Source organism: Rattus norvegicus, chromosome 6 (assembly GCF_036323735.1).
Source record: "Rattus norvegicus strain BN/NHsdMcwi chromosome 6, GRCr8, whole genome shotgun sequence".
Taxonomy (NCBI): Eukaryota; Metazoa; Chordata; class Mammalia; order Rodentia; family Muridae; genus Rattus; species Rattus norvegicus.
Window position 1 is genome coordinate 96,304,457 of NC_086024.1, and position 20,608 is coordinate 96,325,064.

At 44.2% G+C, this 20,608-nt stretch overlaps 1 long non-coding RNA gene across 2 annotated transcripts; it reads left to right on the top strand.

The window, feature by feature from the left end:
• Positions 1 to 8,370: 8,370 nt before the first annotated feature.
• LOC120103547 (uncharacterized) lies at positions 8,371 to 14,716 on the top strand. 2 transcript variants are annotated; one of them, XR_005506019.2, is made up of 3 exons: positions 8,371 to 8,627; positions 9,942 to 9,983; positions 10,824 to 14,716. It is a non-coding gene; the product is annotated as an uncharacterized LOC120103547 (long non-coding RNA). The 2 variants fall into 2 exon arrangements; XR_005506020.2 differs by having other exon boundaries at positions 11,974 to 14,716.
• Positions 14,717 to 20,608: the final 5,892 nt, after the last annotated feature.

A 20,608-nucleotide genomic window follows, 5' to 3' on the forward strand; every position in this document is an offset into this window, starting at 1 on the left:
GAGTGTTTTTTGCAGCATTTGGAGCAAGATACTAGCATATTGAAAGGAGGTGGTGGTGTACAACTTCAATCCCAGCACTCAGGAGGCAGAAGCAGGAAGATTTCTGAGTTCAAGGCCAGCCTGGGCTGCAAAGGGAGACAGGACAGCCAGGGCTACAAAGAGAAAGCCTGTCTTGAGGTTGGGGGTAGGGAATAAATGGCACACAGTGCAGCCATCTCTGCCTTTGAAAGGTTAAAGAGAAAAGGGCTGGAGAGATGACTCGGGGTTAAGAGGACTGATTGCTCTTCCAGAGGTCCTGAGTCCAATTCCCAGCAACCACATGGTGGCTCACAGCCATCTGTGATGGGATCCGATGTCCTCTTCTGGTGTGTCTGAAGAGAGCGACAGTATGTATTCATATATACATAAAATAAATAAATCTTAAAAAAAAAGACACAGACAATGTGATTCATGGTGGTGGTTTATTTTAAGCAAACACAAGTCCATGTGGCAAAGTTTCCCATGCACCACTGTGTGAAACAGTTGTTTTTTTTTTTTTTCAATGTCAATACAATGGGAGAACAATGTGCTTTATTTTCAAATAGGTTAACTGGCAAGAGCTTGGATGGATGGAGAGAAAAGCCAGCCCAGCAAGTTGGTTGCAGAAGACTAGAGATATCCACTTCCTACCTGTGATTTAGCCACACCTTGTTAGAAAGGTGTCCCAGGGCCACCTTTATCTGAACAGTGGGGATACACAGCAAGGATTACCATGTGGTGTCCAAATATGGAAACCACACTGGGCCAACACCAATTATTAACACAAGATGGGTAATCTTGTAGGCATCCTCCATCTACACAGGATCAAAGGTTCCTCACCCCTTCACACAGCATGTTTGATCAAGTCTTCAGATCGATGTAGTGCTGGCATAAAGACCGAATGTGTTACTAATAGATATAAAACTCAATCCACAATTTCATCTAATGTTTCTCACTAAGCAAAAAAAGTATATAAGACCTTCATGGAGAGAGGGACCATGACACAGAGCACCCTTTGAGAAGCCATCCTAACAGGCTGACTACTCTGTTCATGGCGAAGGCAGAGATAGCTGAAGCCGTCACTGTGACCAACTGCTTTGGACACAGCAGGAGTCCTGCTAATGCTCTTCTCCCATGTCCCCATGGTCTTGCTCAATCTCTTGATTTTATATGTGTGTCAGACCCAAATAACAGCGTTCGCATCTGGCAAAATCTTGCTTTTTTGAAGAGCTGAACAAATTCTTCTGTTATCCAAACCGTGTAGAAACCTGAATCTTGCCGTGCCTCTTTGTCCAGACAGTGGTCAGTTGTTTTTAATACTGTCTTCAAGATGGATGAAAGAAGGAATAATGCCAAGTATTTTACAGATATGATGTCAGACTTTCCCTCTGGAACCCGGCTGAGACGCCGCGTGAAGGAAAACACCACCCAAACTTAGTATAGAGTCAACAGGTAACACAATTTCTGGATGCAACAACTAGCATCCTAATTTTGTAAGCTATTCTCAAGAGGCCATCTATCTTGTTAGCTACATTTTGTCCTCTAAGCTCTCCCTGTCCAAAAGCCAGAATAGTTCTTAGTCGTGAAGCTTTTGCCAGTAGCATAGTGTAAGGGACTTTCCCATGGCCCCTACCAATTGGAGGGCGGTACTTGATATTCTCCTCCCTCAAGGAGGTTTCAAACGTCGCCAGAAAAATCTCTAGTGGTAAAATCTTTTCAAAGACCATTCAGGTCTAAGAATTCCTAAAGCTGAACCAAGCATACACAGAATAGAATCTAACGAGAAGAGCTAAATATATATCACAAAACATGTCCATCTGAGGTAAAAATCTTCCAAAGAGTTGTTGGGCCGAAACCAAAGCTACTGCTGAGCCGATTTCGAGACCCCAAAAAGCCCACCTAGAGTAATTGCACTAGGATCCTTATTCAAGCTCGAGCTTGGGCCACACCATAGTCCCTGATGCAACAGGGCAGGAGAGTGAAACCCGGAGCCCAGTTTGAAGCAAGAGTTTATAGAGACAAGCAAACATGCAAGGGGCTTTCCACCATGGCACAATCTGATTGGGCAGAGGGCTATTAACAGAATTTGCTGCCCTTTAAGATGATTGGCTGGTGCTGGGAGACAAACTACAAACTTTCATAAGTGAGTGAGTATCTTCAGGTACAATTGTAACTTCTGCTTTCTCCTGACTGGTAGTCGTTGGGGAGTGACCTAGAGACTACAGCTAGGTGAAGGCTTGTTAGTGAGCGACCTGGAGGCTCTTTGTTTAACCTCAGGTCGAATTCTCTAATGGAGCCTAGACCAAAATTGGAGTTGGTCTGGTCTCTCACTACCTTTAGATCTATATTTATAGGACTGACAGATAAGAGATAGGATATTTGTTCAGTTTTCAAGTTATTTTTACATTTGTGCGTGTGCGCGTGTGCGTGCGTGTACACCTGTGGGGGTCAGAGGACAACTTCCTGGAGTCCGTTCTCTCTTTCCAACATATAGGTTCCAGGGATCAAACTCAGGTTGTCTGAAAAGCATGGTAGTAAGAAACCTTGTGTACTGAGCTGTACGTGGTCTCTGCTAAATTTTAACTCTAGATAGAAAGTGAACATTTTTCAAGCTGTTTCATTTATAACATTCTTAAAATTTTACATGCTCTGTACCCAAAATTCTAATTTAACTGGGGGGAGGTTGTGTTTTATTTGCTAAATCTAGCCATTTTCCCTTATAAAATTGAAATGACTAAGTTAGTGCATCTGTCTTGATGTTACTTTGCCTGTCTGGTCATTTACTAAGGACCAGCCTGGGCATGGAGAGGGATTCTGAGGGAAAGGGTGTCTGAGAGTGGGGGAGGAAGAAGAACTCAAGTCAAATCGTGGATCCAAGCTGATGACCTGTGTTCTGCTTGCTATTCTAAGAGATCTCTGTCTATACTCTGCTTGCTTTCGTGTGTATGTGTGTGTGTGTGTGTGTGTGTGTGTGTGTGTGTGTGTGTGTGTGTTTCCAAGCAGTTCTTTTTTCCTAAAAGAATTCTCTAGATAGCTCATCTCCTGCGGAACCCAGGTCCAGTCTTTTATTTTACTTATCCATCGATCCAGTCATTTACTCCAGGTTTCCTTTTGATTATCTTATGAATCAGTATCCTGTGACTCCAGCCCTTTAACTCTTAAGAGACAGCAAGCATACATCTTTTTTCTTAACATTGAAAAAAAAATTTTTCAGAGCTCTGTCTGCCATTGTTAAGCAGAGACAATACGCTAGCTGGGTGAGACCATAGTGTAGCTGCTTCTCTTCCTTTGGATTCATGAAGCCTCATAAGTCATATCTCATCTTTATATTTTGCAGAGTTGAGAAATTATCTATATTTTGAACTCATATATTTAGAGCCCTGTCCCATAGCCTTAATGGCTGTCCTGAAGGTCCCAGAGTTTACCACTTTACTGAGACATAGCCACACCCTCGACTCCTGGACACGTGCTGTTTTTAATTCTCATGGAGTCATTAAGGCCAACAGGGAGGACAGTCCTTGGAGGAAGGTAAAACGTGTTCACAATTACACTAACAAGCCGTCAAGCCCACAGCAGCCATCAACACTCCTGGGGGCTCAAAACAGGGCCTCTGTCCCCACCAGGGCCACACCAACCTTGGCAGTCACTTCTCAGTCCTTCCACCCCCAACAGCCACATTCACCTTGGTGACACTTCTAGAACTGTCCATGACCTTGACCATGGTCCAGACACACTATAGTGTCTGGAAGATACTGCTCAGCCTTGCAAAGAAAGCAGACGTTACTAGACAACTGTCACTAATGTACTTCCCCGTCCCCATTGCACTGATGCGGTTACACCTGTGCCTTTAGAAACACTGTACCCTGAGCTTGGGCTCCAAAAGACTTTCCAGAGGTGAGAGCACCTCTCTTGGTCTGGCCATTAAATAAAAGAATCAACGCTTTTTATTGGCTTAATCGGCATGGTTGTCAGTAGCTATGTCACGTGGATCATTTCAAGAGAACAAGGATATAAGATGGCCCTGTGTTAAAATATCTTCAATGCCCAAAGAATGTGGTCAAAACTGTACTCCTGGGCAAAGGTGTGTTTGTCAATGCAAAGAGAACTGGATAAAAGAGAAATGACAGTTTACCTCAAAAGCTAGAAAACAGGATGGAGAGATGGCTCAGTGTTTAATACTTGGTGCTCTCTCATGGGTCTCAGATTTGGTTTCTAGCTCCCTCTCATGGTGGCTCATAGCCATAACTCTTGGGGATCTGATGCCATCTTCTGAACTCAGAGGGCATTGGACACCTATGTGGTATGAATACACACACATAAGCAAAACATACATATAACATGAAAGAATAAATCTAGACAAAACCAATTTAATTACAAAATAACAAAATAAAAAGAATGAAGGAACTGCATGTGATCCACAGGAATTTCTTACAACTAGGGTGATTTGGAGGAAACTTGCCAGCTCCACAGAGTCTGCAGTAGGTCTAATAGCTAACGCCCTGGACAGAGTGTGGCCTAACAAAGCTGCACCTCACCCTACACTGGATGCTTGCCCAGTGTCTTCTGTGGGTGTCTTTTTCTTCAGACATGTTATTGTGATGTGCCAGGTCAGCTCAGTTTTGTCTAGAGCCTTTTATATCCCTTCCTCCGTGTGTGTGCATGTATGTGTTTGTGTGTGTGTGTGTGTGTGTGTGTGTGTGTGTACTGTAAATATACTCACTCATATAGGTGCATGTGAGACCACAGGTGCCAGGTGTGTTCCACAAATCTTCGTCTTAATTTTTTGAGACATTTGACATTTTGAGTGTATTTGTCTCTGAAACTGAGGCTTTCCATTCCAGCTAGAAACAAGCCTTCATGACTCACCCATCTGTTTTAATCCAGGTGCTAGGAATAAAGACACGCTTGCTTGTTTTTGTTTTGTTTTGTTTTGTTTTGTTTTGTAGTACTAGGTACTTGAATTCAGCTCTTCATGAATACAAAGCAAATACTTTATGCACTGAATCATCTCCCTGGCTCCAGCCTCAGATCTTTTAAGTGAAGGAGACCAGTCATTTAGACTTTCTCACTTAACTTCCTGATTTTAGGAAGGACCTAGTTCATGTCCACTTAGTTGCTAATTAGGGTAACTATGAAATGGTCTCAATTTCCTGTGACATATTAGACTCCAGTAGTCCACAGATGGACCCAAGAGCTCTGGTTTCTAGATCATTCCTTTCATCATTTTGTTTGGTTTTTCTTTAAGTGTCTTTCATTGTAGCCCAGGTTGACTACAACTCCAGGCCCCCGTGCTAATCCTTCCTCAGCCTCCTCTCCGGTACAGGCTAACAGACCTGGGCCATTACGACCGTCAGATTCTCTCTCGGCTTTTGGGAGCTTCCAAGAACGTATCTGCTTCCATGATGGCACGAGCATCCCAACATGGGCAAAGGATGGGGCGGTGTCTGGGCTGTTTAAAGTCAGCAGTTCTGTCCACCGACTTTGAGAAGCCCAGTGAGATCACGTGGGGCCTGTTATGTGGTCCCTCGCTGCGTCATTTCCTAAGTAAACTCCTTATCAGCCTGGCGCTCTTGACAAATCTCAATTTGAAAGAGGAAAATACTCCAAAAGTTTTATGTAATATTTCCTAGAGCAATAAGCACAGGATGTCCTGTATCCGAAATCATTCCAACAAATCTTGTGCTCTTCCAAAGGTGGCCCAGTGACAACTCTGTGGGCCTGTGCCTTTGGGTGCAGAGAAGCTTGTCGACTGAAACCTCCAGCCGGGTAAGGGTTTACTCCCAGCTTCTCAGCTCTACTGAGCCTGTGAACCACAAAACTGAGTTTTCGTTTTACGCGGCTCTCTCCTCGGCCCATGGAGCCGGTCGTAGCCTGTATGCTTATATCTTCTCTTCCCAGTCTGTGTACACAGCTTCTACATTTGGAAGTCTCTTCTCTCCATTGAAAACTCCAGCTGGCAACCAACCATGTGAAGGAACAAAAAAAAAAAATAGATTCGTGCTGGTTGGCAAATGCCTTTGGCTCATTGATTTTAGATCGGCTAAGATCGGAGACTTCTGGAAGGTTGGCTCCGAGCTTCTGAATGCTGCATTTGCGTCTGGTAGGAAAGACTAAACTTTCCACTCAACAGGAAGGAAGTATGCTCTGGCAAGAGAGCAGCAGGAATGCCCCCTCTCCGACATAACTCTGTTCACACCAGGACGGTTTGTAAGTCAAAACAGAAACAGTTCTTTCCCCGTTTCCCATTCCTAATAATGTGCTTGTGATGTACTACGTGAGTGAGGCCGCCGCCCCACCCCCCAGACTCCAGTCATCCATTGTTTTAAAATCCTCTGCGCTGAGCTGCTTCCGGAAGCTTGTGGTTTCATAATTCCCACCGCACATCCTTGGCTGAAACCGACTTGCACCTTAGTCATCACAATCACGTACCGGAGTCATAGCAACCACCCCAGACAGGATACAATCAAAATTGTACAGAACGAAGCATTTTTGTGACACTGTATGGACGTCATCAGCAAGAAATCTTTTTAAAGAAGAGGCCTGAGAAAGGCACGAGCATCAGGACTCTCTACAGTGTTGCCTCAGGTGCAGTCAAAGACAAGCGACTGCTGTGCCCCTGCCATAATCTGTGCAGCAACGTCCTTGGCCTCAGGACGCAGAGAGTCATAACATGGGTGAATGGTGACCATTTACTTTGTTGGTCTCCTGGTCTGAGTTATTTAGAACCCAGGGAACTGTGTCTTTTTGCCATGCTGCAAAACTTTAATGAATGTATGAGGTGGAATTCATTAGAATATAGCCCTATAATAGGATTGGACCTTAAGAGAGAATTCTCTTTACAAATAATACATTAGCTGCCACTTATGAAGACCAGGCATTGTCATAAGCATCCCATATACAAATCTATTTAAAACTCAAGGAGACGTTTTTGCTTATATAATATACATGAGTAAATGAGGGCTTGAGTAAAGGAAGATATTTAATGACTGTCATATAGAACATATCCAGGAACTGAGGAAAAACTCTGTGCCTTTAACAAATACTTAATAAAAAAAAAACAAATCAAAACAGCAACACCACCATACACACATATGCGTGCACACCACTGCCATTATTCCAATATTTTTGTCTTCTGTGTTGACTCTGCTATTCCCTTCTAGAATGACAAAGCTAAAGATGAGAACAGAGCCTGCAGTCCTCTGGGACAAAAGCCACACTCTGCCTTGTACATGGGAATGTTCTTGCAAGGGACAGGACAGCCATGCACCAGTCACAGACTCTGGGTCAGAGGGGACCACACAGGCACTAAAGTGTTCACTTAATGTTTTAGTTCTTGGTGTCCATCTCTGATTCTCCTGGTAGTTATTGTTGATAGCTCACAGGGTAAGGGACGCCAGATCCAGCCTGGACAACACTCTTTGTGGGTTCTTTTCACTCTTACCACACAGAACCCACCGGCTTTGTGTTTCTGACACACAGGTCTTCAGCTGACCCAGCAGTTCTGAAAACCCAAAGTGAAGCCGTGTTCACTCACAGGAAGGAGTCTAACCAATGGAGATTTCTAACCTGGGGTTTTCTAGACTAGAAACCATATGAGGCACTCTGCCTTTTCTTCTCACTAAGTACAAAGGGTGTTGTTTAGAACCAAGGGCTTTCACAGTGAAAACATTTTTAATATCACTAATCCAGTTAAAGTCTTTATGGTGCAAGCTGTGAATGGGCAATATAGTCCTTGCAGCTTTTATTTCTTGTCTTCTTCACTCTGCAAAGGAGAAAGTGACACCTAAGAAGTCCCTTTCATTGTGCGACAATTTGTGCTCAATCAAGAGAAAGTCTTGGAAGTCATTGCCAGCCCAAGTCACCTCTCATTGACGTTATTTTTTCAAACCTGGTTCCACATCGCATCTAAAGCCTCCTTTATGTATATAGCAGTAATAAGGGGAATGAACAGGGGATAGCCCATTTATTTGCCTGTGTACATACTCAGTGTTATCAAGCCATTATTATTTTGTACTCCATGTCTATCTATAAAAGGCTTATGCAATATGAATGTATAACACTTTAAGGGATTACTCCAAAACTCAAACTGTCTAGCTGAGGATGTAGCTCAGTGGCAGAATGCTTATGTGGCATGTAGAAAGCCGTGTCTCCAGAGAGAAAGGAAGGAAGACAGAGAGAGAGAAAGACGGACAGACAGACTAGCGTGACTGAGCAGGGCTCCCAAGATAGACCCTTTTCCTTCACTCCATTGCCATCCCTCCATATAAAGGGAGCGGACTCAGCTCATTATTGTTGGTATTCTGTCTAAGCTCCACCCCCACAGTTACCTGGCAACAGCCAGGTTCGCTCTGCTCCACAGTTACCAGGTTTGCCTGACGCTATTTAGGGAGCTGCTTGCCCCCTCCTCTCCCTTTGCTCTCTCTGCTCTCCTGCCCTCTTCCCCTTTGTCCCTTTTACCCCGCCCCCCTCCTTCCACATGCTTATGGCCGGCCTTTACTTCTCCCCTCTTCTACTCTTCTTCTCTCGTTAAACCTTTCCACGTGGAACCATGTTGGCTTGTTGTGGTCTGGCGGGACACGAGCCGAGATTTAAACCCCAACAATTATGAAGTAAAGACCCCAATCTGATACATAACTTAGCTTCAGACTCAGTGCAGTCGGGCCTCTAGCAGCAGACACCTGTCTTCTCAGTTGTGAGAAGACGGAAGGTTTTCTGGACTTTCAGTTACATGAGAGTGGGGATGGGGAATTTTCAATTCCAGTTGAAAGCCCGAGAATGTGGTAACCATTCAGATAGAAGAATTGCCTGGATACTGGAAGTGCAGATTGGAATTCATTGTTTAAAACTCAGAATATAGTTTCCATGGGAAATCACCTTTGGATAACAGCCTTGTCTTCAGATTTTTGTCTACCAAACTTCTCTGACTGCACTGTTCACCCGGTCCTAGTAAAGGTGTGTTTGGAAAAGTACAGAGGGATTTTCAAACTCAGATACCTCTTTCGTTGGCCCTCAGAGGGGCCTCGGAGGGCCCCTCTGTTCTATATCTTCCTGGAGACCCTGAGCTGAGTCCTTGGCCTTTTCTTTTCTTTTTATTTCTGTTTTTGAGTTACTCATGCTGGCCTTGAATTCACAGTCCCCCTGCCTGGCCTCAATGGCTAGAATTACTGGCCCACATTAGCAAGTACAGGCGGCCTTATCTCTGAAATAGACATTTCTAGAAGCCCAGTGACTGCCCTAAGCAGTTTCCCAACAGTTCAACAGAATTCTTGTATGACTCCTACCTCCAGTCTCCACCCCAGACTCAGGTTTTCAACCCTGCAAATGGGCTGAGCCCAGCTCCAGAGAAGGTGAAAATCATGACACAATTTTTCTGAAGATTTGGGTGGCAACATCTCAAGAGTTCTCGTCTTCTGACTTCTCAGCCCTGTGGGAACTCCCGACCTAAAAATAATCATTTTTTTTAACAATACAGTATATTTCTCTTTAGAGAGAGGGTTTTTTTTTTTAAAAAAAGATTTATTTGTTTTATGTATGTGAGTACACTGTAGCTGTCTTCAGACACACCAGAAGAGGACATTAGATCTCATTACAGATGGTTGTGAGCCACCTTCTGGGAATTGAACTCAGGACCTCTGAAAAAGCAGTCAGTGCTCTTAACCACTGAGCCATCTCTCCAGTCCACATCCTACTTTATCAGCTTAAGAAAATATATGTTATAATTTATAGGGGATTTTGTGTGTGTGTGTGTGTGTGTGTGTGTGTGTGTGTGTGATACAACAGAATTTTAAATATCTAATATTTAAATTTTATGGTTTCTTATAAATGTGTGTGTTTTGAATGTTGTATAGTCTAGGGTATATCCTTGTTTACTGCATATCTAAGGATAACCTTGAACTCCTTACTGTCTCCCACCCCACCCCAAGTACTTGGGTTACAAGAACATCATCACCATGACCAGCTTTCGGGTAAATATTCTTTAATATAAACCTCTGACAGAATTTCTCATTTTTCTCTTGGGGTTCATTTTTAGAAATAGAACTCATAACTTTCTCATTATAGACTGCCAAAAGGAACCTTCTGGAAAACATCTTAGCGTTTCACCCCCAGCAGCTTTCTTCAAGAGCTCCCTTCTAACCTTACTCCATCAGCAGCATTGAGCAACATCAGGATTAAAAAAACTTTAGGCACTAAAAAAGAAAAAAAGGAAAAAGAAAGAACAGAAGGGGAATTTCATTTTTGCTATAACTTCAAGGAAAGTTGAAATAGAATGAGAAATGGAAGAGTTTGTGTCAAGGAGCTCAGAGGTGAATGGGGGCGGATGGCACTGACCTGCTCTGCATCCAGCAGTCTGAGCACTACATGTGGTGTAAAGACCTAAGCTTGCATGTCTCCATGCTCTACACGCACGCATGCATATGCACGCACACACACACACACACACACACACACACACACACACACACACACACACACACACAGAGGCAAGCAAAGGCTGAGCGCTGCTCTTGAGGCCCCAGACCAGCAGAACTTCAGGTGACGTTCTCTCATTCCAGCCAGTTATATCAGTAGCTTGCACACCCTAATGCTTGACATAAGAAATCCTAGGTTGACCCATACATTTTGAGTCGCTTGGCACAAGATTGGCCATACGGTGTACACGCTGATTAAGAATCCCAAGTGAGCACCTCCTAGGAAACCTCACACAGGGAAATAAGAACTCGAAGCAGAGACGTGTACCTCTGGAGGGCCAGCCTTGACTCGACTTATTCCATCCCTGGAAGTGACTCTCATATTGCTCTTTCCAGGAGCAGCCATGATAGCTGGGGCCGTTCTCTGCAGCATGACTTCCCATATGATGTGCTCCTGCAGCCACCTTCCTGCCAGCCCAGTACAGGGACACACGTCTTCAGCTGGACAGTGTCTCACTCTATAAAGAAGGACCAAGACTTGAGCTGGCCACCTCTCCCTTTCCAGATTCATGCATGATGCCAACCTGGGTTACTACAGAGCGGTGCCAACTTTAACACTACTGGTGGTTCTCATGTGTGGTACCCAATTAACCTAAGGAATACAGAGTGCAGTGCGCAAACTCAGGCATCATGAATCTTTTGACATCCTGGGAGAGGCCTGCCAGGTTAGCTAGAGTCTGTGTGAGCATCCAGGCTCCACATTTGCCGATTCCAATTACCATCTGACTGTGTGTTTAAAGCAGCCCTGTCAACACTGCTTAGATCTAAAGATGGAGTTCAGTGAATTCCTGTTGTTAAAGTCATCCAGTCTGTGTTGTTCCGCTATCCAGCCCTAATAAGTAAATACAACCATGATCATATGACTTGAAGATTATTCCCAGCACACACCCATGTACCCACCTTATCTATATCCATCCATCGCTGGGCCAGAGATATTCCCAAGAGACTATTGGTCTTGTTGGTTTGGCTATTCACTTCAATGTTGTTTTCTAACACACATGCATAGACACACAGACACACACACACAGACACACACACACACACACACAGAGAGAGAGAGAGAGAGAGAGAGAGAGAGAGAGAGAGAGAGAGAGAGAGCTCAACCATATTCTTTTCTTGTCCCTTCTAGGCCAAGATTCCACTTTACATTCTCAGGGGACATATTAGGATCTTTTACTCGTGGAATTTGAAAAACATCCATTAAGTACTTAACTATATACCAGACATGCTAAGTGGTGGAGTTTTAAAATGTCTACTGTAATCCTCATTTTTGAAGCCCTTAGTCTCTGGGGAGGGAGGATTGAGCAATTTTAAAGGCTCTGCTGGAGGAAGCCTTAGGGGTGTGGAAGTGGGAAATGAGTAATTTTGCCTGAGGGAGCTGGGGAAACCTGGGAGACAAAGGTGAGCTTGAGGCAATGAGGAGGAGGTTAAAGACAAAGAGGAGGGAAATTCTGCCTCAAAGAAATTAATTCACTCCAAAATGCAGGCGCAGCAACTTGGAAGTCTGAAGACTTGGGCGAGGAGAAGACTCTCAGCCTGCCTCCTGAAAATCATGGCAAGAAAGCGCAAACTCCTCTTCTGGGCTCACACCCGGGTATTGTGGGTTGGAGTTTCCTTAGGCTCTCTGAACATCTTTGAAGCAAGATGTTCTCTACAAACCAGAACCACCCACCCCATTCCTGTGTGTTGGCTTTTTAAGAGCAAGTGGGGATCCCAGATAAGAGCTAGCACTCCCTCATCTTTCCAGGGCCAGCTTTTCTCTCTGGAGAGCTGGCTGGAAACCAGAGAGGGAGAAAGGAGGTTTAAGCTAATCCCTCACTTCAGCTCAGGGGAAGGTAGTATTTTTACTGCCATCTGTGGGTGCAGAGATCACTCTGCCCTAACAGTATCCTGATGGTACCCTTACGGCTTTCTGTGTGGCCTCTCCAGTATCTGTGTGTTTTGGCTGATAATCTTTGGCCTTCCTATTTATAGACTGTTTCTCTGCCATTCACTTACAGCGTTTCTGTGGCCCAGCGTTCTGTGAGGTCCCAGCTGGCCTATAGCATGTAGCAGTCGTTAACACCAGAGCTGCTTTTTACAGCCTTCACCCTACGGTCTGGGTCAGCGCTCTGAGATGAGTTTAAAACTGTTTGCATCCAAATGTATACATGTGGAGAGAAGATGAGAAGGCTCACTTGTGTTAAAGGCCTTTCAAAATTAATATAAAAATATAAAAGGACCCTATTAGACAAATGATAAAATGATCATTTTTGTCTTTTCAGGACACAAAAGAGTAAAGAAATATTTTGAGAGAGAGCATTTCCTGATCTAAACCAACCAATGTTTAATCTTATGATCCATAGTAAGACGGCAGAAGTCTGATATCCAAGTACGGAACTTCTGCTTCAGTGTTTAGCATCCGCTGTAACCACTGGCTAGCGTATCTCCCTATTCCATAATAATCTGCTCCGCTGCTTTGACAGCCTTAACAAATAACAGCTTCCAGGAGCTATATTTCACATCCCACATAATTTGCTCCTTTTACAGCAGGCAATTCAGTGGCCTCCAGGATGCTCGCTGGCCGCTGAGCTCCAGTGGCACAGCTGGTTAGCGCCCGGCCCTTAGGCGGCTCCTTCACTAAACTGCGCATGTGCCACCACTGTCTGTATTAGAATATTCATTACCCCAAAAGGAAATCCGGAACCGTTAGCATAGCTCTCTATTTTCACCCGGAGCCTTCCTCTCAAGTCCTAGGCAACTGCTAACCAACTTTCTGTAGCTATAGCTTGGGCTATTCTGGCTGTTCCGTGTAAGTACTTATACAAGACATGGCCATTTTGGCTGGGTTCTTTCATTCTGCCGAAAGTTTTTACAGTTGATCCATGTTGTAGCACATAGCAATACTTTAGTTCCTTTTATTACTAATAATACTCCATGACATGATTATATCACGTCTATTTATCCATTGTCAGTTAGTAGACATTTGAGTTATTTCAGTGTTTGAACTGTATGTATAATGCTGGGTAAACTTTTGCATTGGTGTGCCTTTTCATGAGTTTCACATGTCATTTTGCTGGGTTTTTAACATTGGACAGGGATGGCTCCAGACTTCATAATTAATTGGTTATCATTGCTCCATAGACTCAGATAAAAAGCCTGTCTTGTTGCTAACACTAACCACATAATTCATTTGCCTAGCACAGGAGTTGAGTTATTGCCCTGGAGAAAAACACTGATGTATATGCTATGTAGCATTTCCTGTGAGATAGAGGCTCCCATCTTAGAGGGAAACTGGTTAAGACTCATGATGTTCTAAAGGAAGATGATACGTTGCTTCCTGTAGGGAAGCTCCTTAAAACTCAGGAAGTAAACAACTCAGTAGCTTCAGGATGTCCCTGAAACTGATAATCTCTTCACTCTTCAAGCTTATGCAAGTAGTAAAGATTGCTGAGTGAGTGACACTTTCAGACCAGGCAATCTGCCTAAGAGGCAGAGACCAGTCCAGCTACCCAGGAAGGACAATCTCCAGCCTGCTGAGCTCCCTGCAGGGTATTGAGCTTTCATGTGCTGTCATCCACTCAGGAGTGAGCTTTGCTACTGCCTCCTTTGAATCATTTCTGTTCCTGAAAGTAGCTCCTTCCTTATTCACACTCCTGTTAGTTACCCCAGTGAACTTACTGGTTCACCAAGTTGGACTTTGGTATTGCCCATACTTTTGTGAAGTGGAAGTTTCTGGATATGTCAGGTAATATAGACTCACATGCGAGCAGACTCACATGTTGTTGTGCTAAGGGAAGACCCATGGGAGCACACATGCTGTTTGGAAAGAGTCTAAATAGGACCCAATGGACAATGACAGCACACTTGCAAAGCTAGCTTTGCCACACTTTGTTGGTCATGAGTCTTTATCTTTGTTGACTTTTGCTTCATTGAGAGAGACACAGCAGAGAATTTCTCCTGGCATCTGGCTGGTCCTGGTCACTATTACTGACTCTTGTTGATTTGGCTGAGGCCTGGTGGCTTCCGCTAGTTTATGCCACTGCTTCTTATTCATGCTTGGTATCCTGACATTACCGAACTGGACTGCTGGTATCCTGACAAATGGAGACTGGAACGCCCTAAGGAACTACATCCAATTAAGTCCGCACCCCCTTGTCCTACTTACCATCTTTTCTCCCCTTCCTTTTCTCCCTTTAGAAGGGAGGTTGAAGCATTTGAGAGCCTTTATTAAAAGTAGGTTTTTAAAACTCTAAGCCTATACTTTGGTCTTCTGTTTCCCGTCAGGGGTTAGTGGACACTTGCTCACTGTCTCTCGTGGAATAGCATCTGTATAAGGACAAGATGGGCAGCAACAGTGTCTATCCACTCATAACCCGACGAAGCACGTTATTCAGATGAACAGACCGTACAACCTATTTACTATTAAAACCTAATGTTTAGTAAGGTGCTTGCTTTCTGGGCCATCTTTACCCACTTAATATTATAAAAGAACACTGTGGTGTCCAGTGGCATACAGGGACTGACTCAGAGCATTCACACCATGTTTTATCAGTGCTAAGACTGCATCTTCTGTCTGTGTTTGTAGGCCAATTCATTTGTACATCGAGCAATTAGAAGAAGACAGGCTAGCTTTGGGCTAGGCCCAGGGAGACAGGCATAACTAACTCATAATCGCTTTTCTTACAAAGCCCATGGCCTAGTGGAGATGAGATTGAAAACCCTCAGCCAATCACTAGTACCAGGAATGTATCCAAAAGTAGCCACTTAAAGATAGGACACAGGACCTCCAAGTGAGGGCAACAGGAGACATTCAAGAAAGAAATGCTATTTGACATGTCTTGGGCAATGAGTAAGGTTTTGATATGTAAGTTGCATGGAATGGATACTGTAGAATTTCACATGAGAGAAAACATGAATCTAAAACCAAATAAGGGAAAAGCTCTAGTGTTAATAGTTTAATAATTTGGATTTAAATTTCCCCAATGCTTCTTCCCAACCATAATATTTTTGCAATTTAACTGAATTTTCTAAGATTGTTTCCTTATTTCAAAGAGGGAGGAAATAAATACCATCAAAATGTTATAAAGACTAACTGGTAATGTGTTAGTAAATGTTTCTGACAGTGTCTAAAACTGCTCAGCAAAAAGTGGGTTTCAAAGGATTTGTCTGCGATGTGGGGCTCTTAGGGAACAAGACAGAGGTTGAACTTTTGATGCAGTGGCACTTGATGTGGTAGAGAACACGAAGCTTTATTCACATTCTAGAGAAAGCACAGTGTCACCCAGAGCTGTGCATGGATGGGAACGCACAAGTTGGCGTTCATGAGGAAAGACATGTGAGTCTGAGAACATACCACAATTAAATGAGGAGTCTCTGCCAAAGGGTTTGTATCAATCGGCTATTCTGAACCTCTACTCACCCCTTATATTTTGTATACTAAAGGCAGGATAACAGATCTATGTCTGTGCAGCTGAGAGACCAGTAATACCACGAGCCAGGAAGATAGGCTTAGCGGGGAGGGCAGGCTGGCACAACGAGGAGCTGGCTGCATCTGCGAGGCACCCGTGTGAAGTTGTCAAGCAGAAAGAAATGAGGATTGTAATGTACAAGAGAGGACCCAGATAGAGACTCTGGAGTCAGCTGATGAAGGGCGACAAGATTTCCACAGGAGATTCGATTGGCCATAAATGAGACAAACAAAAATGGGACCAGTGCTGTGTGTCTAATAAGGCCTGAAGCACAAAAATCCATCACAGTCTGTCAAGGGCTGCCGAGACTCCAATTGATGTGAGCAGGGGAAGAACGGTCACTGTGGAGAAGGCTGCAGGGAGCCTTTGCCTAAACCAACAGCACAACTGTGGATTTCTCATAGCTCTGATACACACAGATGAAACAAGCCTGCCAGCAGGCCTCAAACACGACATCATGGTGAAAGACTGAGAGCCAAGCCTTGTTGACAGAGAATGCGCTCTCATATGCTTCTTGCAAATAGGCTGGTTATTCTAACATTCAAATGCTTTTTTCTGTCTTTTTCATTCAGAATAAGCAACAGACCCTGGGGGTTTCTCTGGTGAGAGAGCAGTGTGGGAGTCCGTCATGCCACCGATGGTCCTCCACTTTGACGGACCCAGCTTCAGACACAGACTTACTTTTCTCATATCCCATTGCATCAGGGCTCTAAAGTTCTATGTTTTAAAAGTTTATCATCAGTCCAAGAAAAATGTCCAGGTAGTGGGATATGTCCCGTAAGTTGCACCAAAGTATCCCTTGATATCTCCCAACATGGTCACCTGGAAGGCCAGGACCAGAGGCTACAGGATGGAGACTATAATGTGTCTGGCTCCCTGGGTGTCAGCACTGAGCACCTGTAACCCTCACTGTCTCTCCAGGGCCTGCAGAGGCAACTACTCCAATTTTCAGACAGGGAAACTGAATGAGAGGAGTTAGTCAGGTCGAATGAATTCAACTTAGCATGGGTTAGAAAGTGAGCCTCAATTTGCCTTCCTCCCTGCCTCTTTGCCCACATCATGTCTTTATGAGGATGTATGAGGACTGTCATGAAGGCTGTCACGAGGATGCTCACCTCCCAGACCCTGACACGAGATTGCAGCCAGTGCAGAGCCTGGCAGAATCACGCTGCTGATCAGACGAAGCCTTTTAGCACTTCATCATTTACATGGATTTACATCTTTCTATATATTTATATGTATACATTTTATCGCCAGTGCCTCTGCGATTACATTATAGAACTGTACCACTTCTAGATTTACTGTTCTTCCCATGTCATTTGCATTTCTTATTTTCAGCTTGTTTGTTTATTTATTTGTGTGGTGTGTGTGTGTGTGTGTGTGTGTGTGTGTGTGTGTGTGTGTATGTGTGTAATGTGAAAGTCAGAGGACAACTTGCAAGGAGTCAGTTTTTTCTCTTCTACCGTGTGGGTCCCAGGAGTCAACTGAGGTCCTAAGGCTTGCTAGCAAGTATCTTTACCCACTGAGCTGCCTCTGCCTCCTCCTATGTCATTTTAAAACAAACTTTTAGCATGAGAACATAACATGTTTAACATGTAACATAAGATCCATGTACAAGGTAGTAGGTCTAGAGGAGTGCTTTTAAAGTACATGTATGATCCATTGTTGGCTTATATTTTTCAAAACCTACTTAAATGCTTAACTTATGCTTCAACTTCCTTATAACCCACCCACCAAAAATAGGGAAGGGAGATGGCTAATAGGACAAGGGGGACGTGGACATGTTTGGAAGTAGTTCTTTGAGGTGATTCCAATATTCATTGTCAGCAGCCAGTACACTCAAATCAGTAGCAATGGCTCGATCCAGAAGAAACCATGGAAGCAGCAAGAAGCAGCCAGAACATCACCAAAAGTTCTTTGGTGTGTTTCTCTCTACAGAGTCAGAACAAGCAATGATCAGCAAAGAAAGCAAGGCAAACCAATGCAATAGCGTCATCCACTGTCTGTTGGGTTACACTTACACTCTTTTCAAATGTCACATGTCCTCTCTGACCTCTCAAGTGTCTGCTCCAGCAAAACATCAGATCTGACAGCTTCCAGAAAACACCACGTGTCTGTTCTTAGCAAAACATCCTCTCATAAGACAGTTTCCAGAAAAACATCACGTGACACTACTGGGTCTCCAACAAAACCAGAAATTTCCCCTTCAATTGGTCATGAAAATGTCTTTTTACAACCAGAAACACAAAAGTAAGAGATAAATCTGAAAATATCTATCAACGATTAAGCTCCATCCTAGAAACATAGAAATTAGTAAAGAAAAAATATTTTAGTTGTCATGGATAATGCAAAGAATGAGCACCATTATGTGTAAAATATATGATAAATTAGTGTAAACAGAACTTATGTGAAATTGATTTACAAATTTAACAGCTTTCTTTCTTCCCTTAAGCAATATGCTTAAATAAAACCCCTCATTTTCCCTGGGGAGAATGTAATAAAGGATACCTAGTAAAATCTGCAATTTTGCTAAAATTAATCACTACTTGCCAACATTAAGGAAAAACAGCACTTTATCCGGCTGTAGTGAATACCAATTTTTAAAATTATGTTTTATCTTAAGGGAAAATTAGCTATATAAAAATGCATTTTCAAGACAATAGTTAGGAAAGTTCATGAACTTAGTACTTTTAGCAGGAACAGTGTTTTCTGTCACTTTCATCAGTGGCTTGCATGAGGGTGCTGGTCAGACTTGACCTCAATCCTAAGACACCAAAAGTAGAAAAATAATGTTCCAAACAGACCTCCAGCATTACATACCAACTCTTTAGAGTTCTCCGAACTCTTGTATCATGCTGCCCTGAAATGAAGTTCCTTACATAGACTAAATAAGAACTTAAAACACATGGACTCAGAAACCTTTTGACGATAGGAGTTTGTCGATTAATTTGGACCCAAGGATGAGCTATAGTGGTTTTAGCTAAGGCTAAAACTAGAGTCCAGTCTCTGTGGGGAGCCTCTTCTCTCTGGCTATGGCATGTTTAAAGGTGTTTTCTGTGTGCAACTTTAGATAATGGAGAGAAGCAAACTCCCCAACACTCTCCCGACACACCAGTGTTGTGTGGTTTCTGTAGGAACCCCTTCCCCACAAGTGTCATTCCTATGAACAACATGGTCTCCTGAGCTCCTGTGGAAGTCTGCATCTACCCACACATGCCCACATATTGTAATCCCAAGTCTCCTCCACTGTCTGGCTTTTAATGCTCCATTAAGGGCTGCTGTGCCTTAAAGGTAAAACAAAGCAAAACCTCCCACCCCATCACATGGACAAGGTAGACACCCCATTACATGGGCAAGGTAGACACCCCATTACAGGGACAGAGTAGACACCCCATTACATGGACAAGGTAGACACCCCACCATAGGGACAGGGTAGACACCCCACCATAGGGACAGGGTAGACACCCCATCACATGGGCAAGGTAGACACCCCATTACATGGACAGAGTAGACACCCCATTACATGGACAGGGTAGACACCCCATTACATGGACAGGGTAGACACCCCATCACATGGACAGAGTAGACACCCCATCACATGGACAGGGTAGACACCCCATCACATGGACAGGGTAGACACCCCACCATAGGGACAGGGTAGACATCCCAGCACAGGGACAGGGTAGACACCCCATCACATGGACAGGGTAGACACCCCACCATAGGGACAGGGTAGACACCCCACCATAGGGACAGGGTAGACACCCCAGCACAGGGACAGGGTAGACACCCCAGCACAGGGACAGGGTAGACACCCCAGCACAGGGACAGGGTAGACACCCCACCATAGGGACAGGGTAGACACCCCAGCACAGGGACAGGGTAGACACCCCATCACATGGACAGGGTAGACACCCCACCATAGGGACAGGGTAGACACCCCACCATAGGGACAGGGTAGACACCCCAGCACAGGGACAGGGTAGACACCCCAGCACAGGGACAGGGTAGACACCCCAGCACACGGATGTGGAAAGCTCTTGGTGCTTCTTATAGAAATTTGGCAAGTACTTGTCACTGTGCTCAGGAAGTAGGCTCAGATAAGAATATTCACATTTGGGCTAATACAAAGCTCATGGTAAACTCAGCCTAGGAATGTGTGGTATTCCTTTTATCTTGGTCATCCTGACAAGGCCCTAGAAACAGTGACCAGGTGGCTTTCCTTTTGCCTGGTGTGATCTCTTTGCTTATTACCTTGTTTGTTTACTTTGTCTTTGATCTAAGAACTGACCCTATTCTCTGCAAGTACCTAGGTATGAAAGCTGACTGGGAAAAAATAAACGTGCTTCAGCCTCAGCACTGGTCATGCTACATTGTTGTCTATTTGTCTTTTTTCCTTTTAATCCTTGCTCCCTCCCTGGAGAACCCATTGACTGACTGAGCTGGCTTGGTCACATGGACAGGGTAGACACCCCAGCACATGGACAGGGTAGACACCCCAGCACATGGACAGGGTAGACACCCCAGCACATGGACAGGGTAGACACCCCATCACATGGACAGAGTAGACACCCCATCACATGGACAGAGTAGACACCCCAGCATATGGACAGAGTAGACACCCCATCACATGGACAGGGTAGACACCCCAGCACATGGACAGGGTAGACA